This window comes from Antechinus flavipes, chromosome 5 (genome assembly GCF_016432865.1).
Source record: "Antechinus flavipes isolate AdamAnt ecotype Samford, QLD, Australia chromosome 5, AdamAnt_v2, whole genome shotgun sequence".
NCBI classification, from domain to species: domain Eukaryota; kingdom Metazoa; phylum Chordata; class Mammalia; order Dasyuromorphia; family Dasyuridae; genus Antechinus; species Antechinus flavipes.
In genome coordinates this window covers 200,129,750-200,141,851 of record NC_067402.1, presented here as the reverse complement: position 1 = coordinate 200,141,851, position 12,102 = coordinate 200,129,750, and the positions used below count along the sequence as shown (strand labels likewise).

Sequence of the window (12,102 nt, the reverse complement as noted above, 5' to 3'; positions counted from 1 at the left end):
GCTACCTAAGCTTCAGTGCATTTCTCTTAATTGCTTGCAACTGGTACCCTAAATCTCAAGGGAAGATGGATGTGGTGGGAAGTCCTCCATAGTTTTCTCCGTGGTTAGTAAACTGAATCCTTTTCTACTATTGGATATTGGAGGATTTCATTATCTCCCAGAGGCCACAGTTTTACTGATAGGTTTTTATTCTTCCTTGGGTACTATATGTAGACCTGGCAGACCAGAGAAGTGTGGGAAATTAGCCTCCAGCTTAAATCTGTTCAGGAAGAAGCAAATGCACATATCTCCCCATCCCTTCTATACCATTAAAATAATTTTGCATCTTTATAAAGGATTGCTTGCATTGGAGTGAGGCAGCTGGAGCCTGTGATCATCCAGCACATCATCATCTTTTGTCCCCCATTCTTTCAAATTCCATCCTTCTCAAGGAGATCCAAGGACATGCTCTCCACCCTCCCCCATCTGTTATCATTACTAAGATTTTCACTTTAAAATCTGACAAGAGATTCTTGTATGTCCCACCAATATTGGGTAACAGAAATGAGGTTAAGCCACAGAATGGAGTTAAATAAGTAAAAACTTTTCATGGAGAGAGCTCATGCAGAAGGAAGGGCCAATCAGAGCCCCTGATATCTGTCCATATTGAAGATCTCTACTTAATCATTTTGTTCAAAGCTTCCTCCTGACTTGGAAACATGGTCCCATGACTTCAGATGCTCTTATTTGCTATTTTTGGAAGGGCATCTCACCTGGCACATTTATGCTACAGTTAAAAGTGGAACTCCTCATTATTGACCTGGATTTGACCCAAGCAATGATGGACCATTGTATAGTGATTCAGAAATACAGAATGAGGAATTTGTGTTGTCAAACTATAGCTCTTTTCTCATAGTCTATTGCTTTTGCTTATCGAGCTATGTATTACCTCCTTTAGATGATAAAATATTGTCTGTTTTAATTTTTTTAAATTATCATCAGAATAGTCAGGAAGCCCAGAGTGATGGGAAGGACTTGATCCACTTGGGAAATGGCACAAAACGAGTTGAAATCATGCAGTTTCTGGAGATATGTCAAGGATTTTCTTGGCCATTCTGAATTAGATGTAGAGAAGAAAAATAAGAGAAACATTGAACACATTCCTGATGGTAGTGTCTTTTTCCTTATAGATGGTGACTGTCTCCATGGATACACTATGATAAATAACATGGCAGCTCTATATAGCTATAGCTCAAGCTGACTTCGCCTGTGAAAGAGGAGACTGAACGAGTGGACAGCCAAACATAGGTGGATGACCCTCAGTCTCTAGTACAGAATAAGTTGGTGTCTGAATTAAAGATGGCCAGCTCCAGGACCACAGACCATGTCCCTTCATGGACCTATTGGCTCCAACGTTCCTGCAGCCTTAATTGTTGCATCACACAGCTGCTGGTCAAGGAAGAAATAAGAGAATACACCCCCCCCCCATTCCATAGGCATAAGCCAGTCTGTAGGAATAATAGACCCATTTCTGTCCACAGAAGAGTCAGTGGGGGCGGTCCAAAAGCTGCTAGAGTTTTTCTGATCCTCCATGACCTGGATGTATTGGCTTTTGACAATGGATGCCCTTTTTCATTAACATATCAGCTGTGGTACCAGAGAGGAAGATTTGGTGCTCACTTGTCACATCCTTGGCAAGTCCAGGGAGCTGGACCGATTGTTAGAGAGAAAAGCTGGATTCTGGCTATCGTGAACAGCAGGATCCGGGCGCCACCTGCAGCTGTCATTCAGTTCTCTGACCTTTTTGAGGTTCCTGGAGAACTGCCTCCAGCCTGCCTGGTGGAAGCCGTGGAGGTCCCGGGACGGGAGGCGAGGCCCGCATGGGAGCAAAGGCTGAGGGCGTTCCTCTCTTCCCGATCCTCTCCTTCCTTTTGAATATTCTGGTTTCATTTTCCACCAAGGGTTGGTACATTCTAGTGTTGTGGATCCGGATGATGTCATAGTGCTGTTCTCTTGTGTCATCAGCATCGAAGTTCGTGCCTTGCAGTCTGCCCTCGATGTTATTGTACCTCGTTGTCCAGGAGATGTTCTCACAGTTCTTGGCTCTGCTTCACTTGATGCCGGACAAGAGCAAGATCTTGGTCACCTGGATCAGAAATATTGACCTGCTCAGGGAGGACACGGAGGCCAGCAGCCAATCCTAGGACTTGTGGTATCCGCCCGTTGGCCCCACGCGGGATGATGAAAAAGGAGCAAAGGTCACAGCCGCAGCGGACCAGGAGCCAGGCCCGCAGGCGCGCCCCCAGGGGAGGACAAAGCGAGGCTTGGCTTCGCAGAGCATGACTTTCTTAGGCCTGTCTTCTAGGATTTCACCTGAAAAACGATGGACGTCTCGGTGGTTATCTGGGACAAGCTGTCCTAAGTTGGAGGGTGCTGAACTCCCGGCCGGCCGCGGTTGGGACGGCAGCGATCTGTTCTGGGAGCCCAGAGCTTCGCCTTGGTTTTATGTGAGGGCACTGGCTGCCGCCTCCGGAAGCATCACGTTGTTCCTCGGGGCCTGCTTTTTTGTGGGGACTCCGTGGCCCCGAATCTGCGGTCGGCCCGTCTCAGGATAGGACCCCATCTCCAGGCGCTCGTTGCAGTTTGGGAAGAAGCCCTCCTGAAGGGGTGAGGGCGCGGAGCCACGTGCGCCCCAGGCCCAGGGAGACCTTTCTCTGGGAATAGGTGAAGAGAGCACGAATGGCCATCTCCAGAGGCTCATAGAACAGAGAGCTCTTCATGGCCTCGTCACGTCCTGCAACTCAGGAAGGAGCTTCCCCTCCTGGTCCCAGCTGAAGAGCATGATATTACAGAGGAGCGAGCTCAGGAGCTCCAGCAGAGAGCGGCCGCAGCCGGTTGGGGGGTCCCGGGAGCACGCTGGCGAAGACGGCCAGCCAGACGTGATTGGGGGCCGAGCAGATTCGCGGCTGGAGGTGGAAGTAGTCCTTCATGCTGAGGGGCTGCGCCTTGTGGATGGGCTCAACGTCTGCCCCTGTGACTCCTCCGAGAGCCAGGTCTGGCAGAGCCGAGAGCCAGGTCTGGCAGAGGAAAAGCCAGATGTGCGGGTTGGAGAGTTTTCGACCTTTACCCTGCTCAGAGTTTTCGACTTTGACCCTGCTCAGGTACCAGCTGGGCCGGCGGCCTTGGGTGTGGTCCCACACTTGGATGGCCCGGATGTTCCCCCAGGTCTTTTATGATGGTCAGACGGAAGGTGTCGGTGCTGCCCCCGGAGAAGGGGGTGAAGTCGGCGTGACTCGGGAAGTGCACCTCGCTGGACTTCCTTCTGTTGCCAGGAGCTAGAGAAAGAGGTTGGCCCGGGCGCCCGAGCCCAGGTAGCTAGCACCCGGTGTAGATGACCAGGTAGCAAATGTATTTTTTTTTTTTTAAGCAAGTTGTGGATAGGCCGTTTCCTTCAATAGAGATAGGCCGTTTCATAAACAGTCTTTTCCTATTCTACTACGTATATGGAAATAACCATTTTATTTGGTGTTTCTTATGTTCAGAGTAAACATGAATTTAAAGAAGAGAAAAGTATCCCTATTTGCTGACAATATGATAGTTTACTTTGAAAATCTTACAGACTCAGCAAAAATGGAGATTTCAACAACAGCTTTAGCAAAGCTGCAGGCTACAAAATCCTCAAAAATCAACATTTCTATATAACAAAATGTAAGAGCAAATAGTAGCGAAATTCCATTCCAAATGCCTATAAAATGAATAAAATAGCTGGAGACCCAGTCTCTAAAAGCAAGCAAAAGATTTCTATGGATTCAATTACAAAGAAATAAAGAACAACTTGAATAATTGGAGAAATATTTAGTGTTCATGACTAGGCCAAGCCAATAAAATAAAAAATGAAAATACCAAAATTTATGCCTTTAGCATTATATTAAATTACCAAGGGGATAATTTATAGAACTTGATAAAATTCACTTAGAAAAACAAAAGATTGAGATTTTCAAAGGAAGTGGTGAAAAGCAGGGATAAAAAAGGAATAACATTTCCAGATTTCAAAATAAAACAGTCACCATCAAAATCACCTGGTATTGGTTAAAAGAATAGAGATCAATGGAGCAGACTAGACAAAAGAAACCAAGAAACAATAGATAGCAATAACCCAGTGTTTGATAAAGTTGAACACATAAAGGGAAAACCTTATTTAATAAAAACGTAAGGGAAAACTCTAAATTAGCCTGGAAGAAAATAAGCATAAACCAGCATTTCATACCACACTCTATAATACAGCCTAACTGGATATACAACTTTAATATTTTATATTAAAGAGAAATAATGTATTTTTTTATTTTTATAAGAAATGTATTTTTAACCAAAAAGGAGAGGGGCAATTATAAAAGATAATTTTGATTACTTGAAACTGACATTAATGCATCTAAAATAAGGGAGGTTGTCAAATTGGGGGGAGGTGGAATTTTTATCACTTTCTCTGTGAAAAGTATGATTATCAAGATAAAATGACTAATAACCATTCTCCAATAAGGAAGTGGTCACAGGATATGAACAGTTCTCCAAAGAACTGCAGTGTTCACAACCAAATTGAAAAAAAAATGCTCTAAAACACTTTAAAAAATGCCTGAGGTTTCATTTCAAAACCTGCAAGTTGACAAAAATGATCAAAAGTGGGTGTACCAGTCAACGTTTGAGAACTTGAACACTTTAATGAGCATTTTGTCCAAATCTTGGAACTAGAAATTCCATTCACTGGTCTTAAATCTCAAAGAAGCCACTGATAGAAATGCTCATAATATTCCAAAATACTTAGATTAGAGCAAGCACTTTTTCTGATATGTCCATCAATTAGACTAAACAATGGAAGCACATGAATGCAATGGAAAATGACTGCTATAAGAAGTGATGTATGTGATGAATGCAAAGAAGCATGCAGAGATTAAAGTATAATGATGCAGTGAAGTCAGCAAAGCCAAGAAAACAATCTACCCAATGATTACCATAGTGTAAAAGGAAAGTACACTCCCTAAATACAGAGGACTCAACAAAAAACGGTGGGGAGGCCAACAGTTACACATAACATAGTTTCTGGATTTTTAAAATATGTTGGTGCTGATGGCCTCTAAAAAATAGGGGATGGCTCTCTGGGAAAGAGGGATACTTGAGGTACACTGATAATAAAAACATCCCACCCTCATTTATCCAATATGCATTCATTAAATGCCCATTTTGAGCTGGATGGTTGGGGATACAAAGAAAATCCTTGTCCTCATTCAATCCAATTCCCTTATATCAGGGAAACAATGCGGATAATCTTTGCACAAAGTAATTTGTAGTGAAGACCTCTCATGAGCCAAGTTTGGCAGGGAGTGAAGTTTTTTTAAGGGGCAGCTAGGTGGTGCCATAGTGCACAGAACACTAGACCTGGAGTTGGCAGAACCTGAATTCAAATCTCCTCAGCCTGTTTGCCTCAGTTTCATGTGGGAAATGAGCCAGAGAAGGAATTGCCAATCTCTGGCAAGAAAACCTTAAATGTGTTCCTGGAGATATAATCACCAGTAAAATGACAATGGCTGTGTTACTTAGCTAATGTCTATCTCGTGTAATGTGTACACACACCCAGTGGTCTCCTTCCACGTTCCCACCCTCCAATCGCCCTATGTCTGCCCCTCAGCCCCACTTTTCACAGAAGTCCAGCCCATTTCACCCCAGATCCCGGCCTCCCCCGGCTCTTCTCCTGTCAGGCTGCCTTTGGCCCATCCAGCTCCACTGAAAGGTTCTTGTAGCACCATCTGCCTAATGTCATTCTATGGCTCTGACTTTGGGTGATTGCAAGATGTAGGGATGGAACAAATGGGACTCCTTCCCTCAAAGGTGGAAGGAGGGTGCCCCAGACAGCCAAGCTCCTGCTGGTTCTAAGCTCTTAAGCTTGGTCTTCCAGCCTTCCTTTTCCCCTCTTAGCCCACCGATCCTGATCAGGTCACACAAATCTGGCTTCTGCCTGTTACCTCAACCTTGAGGCGCTTCCCGATGGCCCCTCTCACCCATAGCTGTGACTCATGAGTTAGGAAGAGTATTGTTACAGTGTAAACAAGGGACTCCCTTTAGTTCCCTCAGCTAAGGGGCAGAGTTCTTGTCTGGCCTGGAGCCATGAGACAGGACCATTCCCTGAGAACCCGGTTGGTCAAGCAGGCTATGTGCCTTGTGGTTCCAGACAGGTCAAACTTGCTTTAAGAAGCTGCCAGGTCAGTGCCCAGAAAAGCTCCACATAGCCTGAGAGAAGATGAGGAGGGTGCTAGGGACAGATGCCCCTGGGCAGGGATCTGGGGGGGCGGGGTTGGTGGCCTGTGGGCAGAGCCAGCAATATGTGACATGGCCTGTGTCATACTGCGTTTCTCTTTTTGTTGAATATTTGCGAATTCCATTTTACCCATTTGATGGCCTACAAATGGGGCCAAAGGATGGACCTTTCCTCTCCCCACTACAGGGACAACAAGCTGGTAGATGACTGTTATTCTTTCTAAAAGGCAGGGTTACTGCCACTGCTCCTCCAAACTCTACATGTTCAAGGTGATGCTGTTCTTAGCATAAATCTCTGGATGTTTCACCTGCAGGCCTTGCAGGAAAATATTTCATGTGGCCAGGGCTGGCCAGGGGCCTTCTGGATAAAATTGGCAAGTCGAGGGACTTCTACTACGCTACTTATTGCCTGAATGACTTCTCCATAGCACAACACTTTGGCAGTGGAGAGATTCAATGTGATATGGCCTTGGGAGTGCCAGAAAATAGCTTTCAACCTACTCAGCCTGCATATAACAACGCAGGAATAGAAGCCTGTCCTGCGTACAGAACAGCAGGTTCTGCTGCCACTGACTAAAAGGCACCACTTCAATATCCGCCTTCCCTGTTCACATCCTTAACCCCGAGTCTGCAGGCGGCCATCTCAGGAACATCTCCAGGCACTCCTTGCAGTATGGGAAGTCAGCCCTCCTGAAGGGGTGAAAGCGCAGAGCCACATGCGTCATGGGCACGGGGAGACCTTCCTTTGGACTTCGGTGAAGAGAGCACGAAGGGCTAATTGAGTAGATAAGAGCCAATAAAGACTGGAAGAGATTCATTGCATCTTCGTCAGTCTCCTGGTGGCTCACCTGTCTTCTTCTCCTGGGGCCCGGCTGGCTCTCTGGAGGCCCTCTGGAATGGGTCTTGGTTTCAGTGCAGGAGGCAGGAGAGCCACCAGGAGCCTGATCAAAGATGGGATGTCTTTCTCCCAGTCCTTGTTGGCTTTTATATATTTTATTACAAGTACATCATCGTAGGTGTCAATCTTGTAAAATAGATGTCAACTTGTAGAACTATATTGCGTACTAAGTACATGTAAATTAGAAAATCTATCTCAATTCCATTGAGTTAACACTTTATTTTAGGATTATGTCAGTCATACTGAACTAGAGAACTATTAATCACTGTGCTTAACTAGGTAACCGTTGTCTTATCAATTCCACTGAGTTAACACCTTGTTGTAGGATTAAGTCAATCACACAGAGTTCCAGCCCTTTACAAATGGCCACCTCCAGAGGCCCACACACCAAGGCACTTTCTGTGGCCCTCATCAAGCCCCGCCCGTGCTTCAGCTCCCCCGGAAGGAGCTTCTCCTCCTAGTCGTCCTGGCTGAAGAGCCCGATATTACAGAGGAGCGTGCCCAGGAGCTCCAGCAGGAAGGAGAGTGGCTGCAGCCGGTTGGAGGGCCCCATTAGCACAATGGTGAAGATGGACAGCCAAAGGTGATTGGTGGTGAGCAGGTTCGAGGCTGGAGGAGGAAGTATTCCTTCCTGCGAGTGGTCCTTGTGGACCGGCTCAAATAGCTCTCCAGGGACTCGGAGAGCCATGACCTGCGGAGGAAGAGCCAGATGTGCCGGTTGGAGAGGTTTTTGACCTTCACCCTGCTCAGGTACCAGCTGGGCTTGCTGTCTTGCGTGTTGTGCCGGATGGCCCGGATGTTCCCTCAGGTTACTTGTGGTGGTCAGTAGGAAGGTGTTGGTGCTGCCCCGGGGGAAGGGGGTTGAGTCAGGGTGACTCAGGCAGTGCATCTCCCTGGACGTCCGGGTTCTGTTCCCCGGAGCTGGGGAAGGATGTCATAGAAGGTGACCAGGTAGCAAATGTGATCGTGGGGACCTGTGTAGAGGAGGGTGATCACGTGATCCTGGAGAAAATGGTCTCTCTCATCTTTGTGCATTGCCCTGGAAGCCAGGACCAAGTAGATGAAAAAGATGAAGATCACGATGAAGAGTGTCACCGGGTCTTGGGGGAGTTCCCATTTCCTTCACGGAAAAGCTAAAGTCTTCAGAGCCCGGTGAGGTCAGCATCCTACTGTTCTATTTATTAGAAACATAGAAAAAAATTCTCAGAAATCCAGAAGCCTAATCTCTTACCTTTTCTATGCAGACAAAAGAGGCTAGCCCCCAACATACTGAGAAAGAAGCTGAACTTCAGAGATTCCTCCCGAAAACCCAGCTGACCAGTCCACCAAGGTCCCAGGATGAAACCTGCTACTCACCTCCTCACAGAATTGGGATGCAGAAATTAACTTTTTATTAATGTGGTCAATGGGGAAATTTATTTTGCTTGATTATGTATATTTGTTGCAAAAGTTTTGGGTTTTGGTTTTGTAAAGAAGGGCAAGGGAGTGAGAAGGAATGAAAATAGATTTTTGTTCATTGAAACATTTAATTTAAAAACATAAGGTATTTCCATTCTCCAATTGATAAATGATCAAAGGATAGGAACAGACACTTTTCAGATGAAGAAATTGAAACTATTTGTAGTCACTTGAAAAAGTGCCCCAAATCACTGTTGATCAGAGAAATACAAATTAAGACAATTCTGAGGTACTACTATACACCTGTCAGATTGGCTAGAGTGACAGGGAAAGGTAATGACCAATGTTGGAGGGGATGTGGGAAAACTGGGACACTGATGCATTGTTGGTGGAATTGTGAACAAATCCAACCATTCTGGCTAGCAATTTGGAATTATACCCAAAAAGTTATCAAACTGTGCATATCCTTTGATCCAGCAATGCTACTACTGGGCTTATATCCCAAAGAGATTTTTTAAAAGGGAAAGGAACCTGTATGTGCAAGAATGTTTGTGGCAGCCCTCTTTGTAGTGGCCAGAAACTGGAAACTGAGTGGATGCCCATCAGTTGTAGAATGGATGAGTAAATTGTGGTATAGGAATGTTATGGAATATTATTGTTCTGTAAGAAATGACCAGCAAGATGATTTCAGAGAGGTCTGGGGAGACTTATGAACTGATGCTGAGTAAAATGAGCAGAACCAGAAGGTCATTGTACAGAGCCATCTACACCCAGAGAGAGAACTGTGGAAATTGAATGTGGTTCACTTTTTATTGTTGTTTGCTTGCATTTTATTTTATTTCCCATTTGGGGGGTTTGATTTGATTTTTCTTGTGCAGCAAGATAATTGTATAAATATGTATGCATATATTGGATTAAACATATATTTCTACCATGTTTAACAGATATTGGACTACACCATATAGGGGAGGAGATGGGGGGAGAAGGTAACAATTGAAACACAAGGTTTTGCAAGGGTTAATGTTGAAGAATTATCCATGCATATGCTATGAAAATAAAAAGTTTTAATCAAAAAAAAAAAAAGACCCAGCTTTTTTTTTCTTTCTGCTATTTCTATTCCCCCTCACACTCACAACCTCAAATCATTGGAGGGAAAAAAGAAAACCTTTGTTAGGAACATAGAGTAAAAGAAACAAATCCTTGCTTTGGCAGTGTCCAAAAATAATCATCTCAGTGGTATGCTGACTTCATTATTTCTCTCTCAAAGTGGGTGGCAGGCTTCTTCTTCTGGAATCATGGATGGCCATTGCATTTATTAAAAGTTCTTATTGCTTTCAGAATGATTTTTAAAGCTAGTTTTCCATTTTTTTTACAATGTTGTCATTGTATATATGGTTCTCCTGCTCACCTCACTCTGCATCAGTTCATATACATCTTCCTAAGATTCTCTGAAATCATCTTTATCATTTCTTATGGCATCACAATAATATACCATCATTTCCTTAGCCATATTCCGATTGATGGTAACTCCCTTAGTTTCCAGTTGTCTGCTAACACACACACACACACACACACACACACACACACACACACAACTTTGTCTTTAAATTCAATGTTTCAATTACCAAAAATCTATTTTCTTTCCTGCCAAATCCCTCGCCCTTTTAGAAAACCCAAACCCAAGACTTTTGTAACAAATATTCATAGTCAAGCAAAATAAATTTCCCATTGACCCCGTCCGCTAAAATCTGATTCTGCACCCGGTGTCTATCACGAGGAACGTATCGGGTTTCATCGTGGGACTTTGATGAGCAGGTCAGCTGGGTTTGCGAGTGGGGAAGAGTCTCTTGCGACTACATTTGTCTATCTTGTAGGATGAGAGTCGGCTCCTTGTAGAAAATGTGAAAAAATAAACTTCTGGATTTCTGAGTTGTTTTTTTTTTTTTTCTACTTTTCTAGAACGGCGGGGTGCTGACCTCGCGGGGCTCTGAAATCTTCGGTTTTTCCCTGGATAAAACGGGCGTTAGGCTCGTGGGTCAGTGCGCGATTTGGACCGCGAGCCTCAGGAAAACGACATTCCGATAAACAGACGCGCGTTCGTAGGCACGCACACTAGCAAACACACGTTGCTGGGTGACGCAGCTCGAACCTGCAGGTGGCAAACGTTGGTCTCGCAGCTCGGACCGAGCGGAGCCAGTCCCGCTTGAATGATGGTGCGAGAAGGAGCGCTGGCTCCCTTCTTACTGCTACTGCCGCCCCAGCATCCCAAGAACTGCCCAAGCGCTTCGCCTGCTCCTCCCGCTCCAGCCCGACCAGCCTCCAGGCAGAACCTCTACTCGTGCCTCCGAGTGCTCTTTTTGCCACCCCATCCCCACTGCTACCCTTGCCGGAGCTCTAATTTACCCCTGGCCCGTTATCCAGAATCCTTTTCGGGTTTCCCTTTATCCTGGGCCCTTGCGCCTGACGGTGGCCCTGATTTCCTGTCCTCCATAGGTCGGGGCTCCTGAGGAGATCTGGCTCTAAGCCTTGACTTGCCATCTAAGCCCAGACTAGGCTCAGAAACAGCTCCTGCCAGAGCATCTTTCACCTGCCTCCTCAGTAAAAATCCAGATCAGGCCCCAGTCCCATTCCTGGGAGGCCTGCAGAGGCTGCCTTGTTTCATACCCTCAGTACAAGTTCCCTTCCCCTGTCCCAGGGGCCCACTGGGGCCCTGTACCTCACCTGAGTTCTCCAGTCCACAGGATCTATGCTAATCCTCAAATTGTACTAGCCCCCCAGGCTGTGTCATTTGCCAGGTCTAGAAAGTAATCTATATCTCTATCTTAAGAGGTGACATCTTCTGAAATCCTAGTAATAATTCTGGGCAAGGGGGCACCAGTTGAACACTGGCTCACCACTTCTGGCCAGAGATGGGACTGGGGGTCCTGCTTAGTCATTGGTCAGGCCCTGGAGGGAGACCTGTACCTTATCAGCACTTCTGTAGATATCCAAGTGAAAGGCAGAACTCTGAGCCTGAATTTCAAACAGGCCCAGAAAGGCTCCTGTGACTCTGGCTTCTATTACTCCAAGACAGTCCCAGGCATAGACAGTTCCCAGAAAATCCCAAAAAAACATCTTTTCTGTCAGCCGCAAGGCCTGTCTTGGCTGTTTGCTTTGGATTCTCTTGGGAGTCATCATGAACAACTGAAGGTGCATCTCTGTCTCAAAAGGGTGGCCTCCTTTGGGACCCCATGGACTCATTTACTTCTTGTGGCCATCCTCTTATGGCAAACCTCTCCATGGTCTCCAACGGACTTTTCACCTCTGGCTCAGAGCAGCCTCAGAATAAGGTGACATAAGTACAGCAACTACCCCAGTGCCTCCTGTGTCATTACTCATTCATTCTTGCCATTCCACCCTGACAGCCATGCAGGCTTTATGGAGAAAGCAGAATGCCCCACAAGCAATCTGGAGCCAGCCATTGTAAAAGCCTCCCTTGGACACATGGTCCAAAGTGCTCAAGCCTTTCTGTTTCCAGAACT

The 12,102-nt window shown here is 45.7% G+C and overlaps 1 pseudogene; it reads right to left on the bottom strand.

Moving 5' to 3' along the window:
* Positions 1 to 635: 635 nt before the first annotated feature.
* LOC127538670 (polycystin family receptor for egg jelly-like) lies at positions 636 to 10,376 on the bottom strand (annotated as a pseudogene).
* Between the last annotated feature and the right edge of the window lie 1,726 nt (positions 10,377 to 12,102).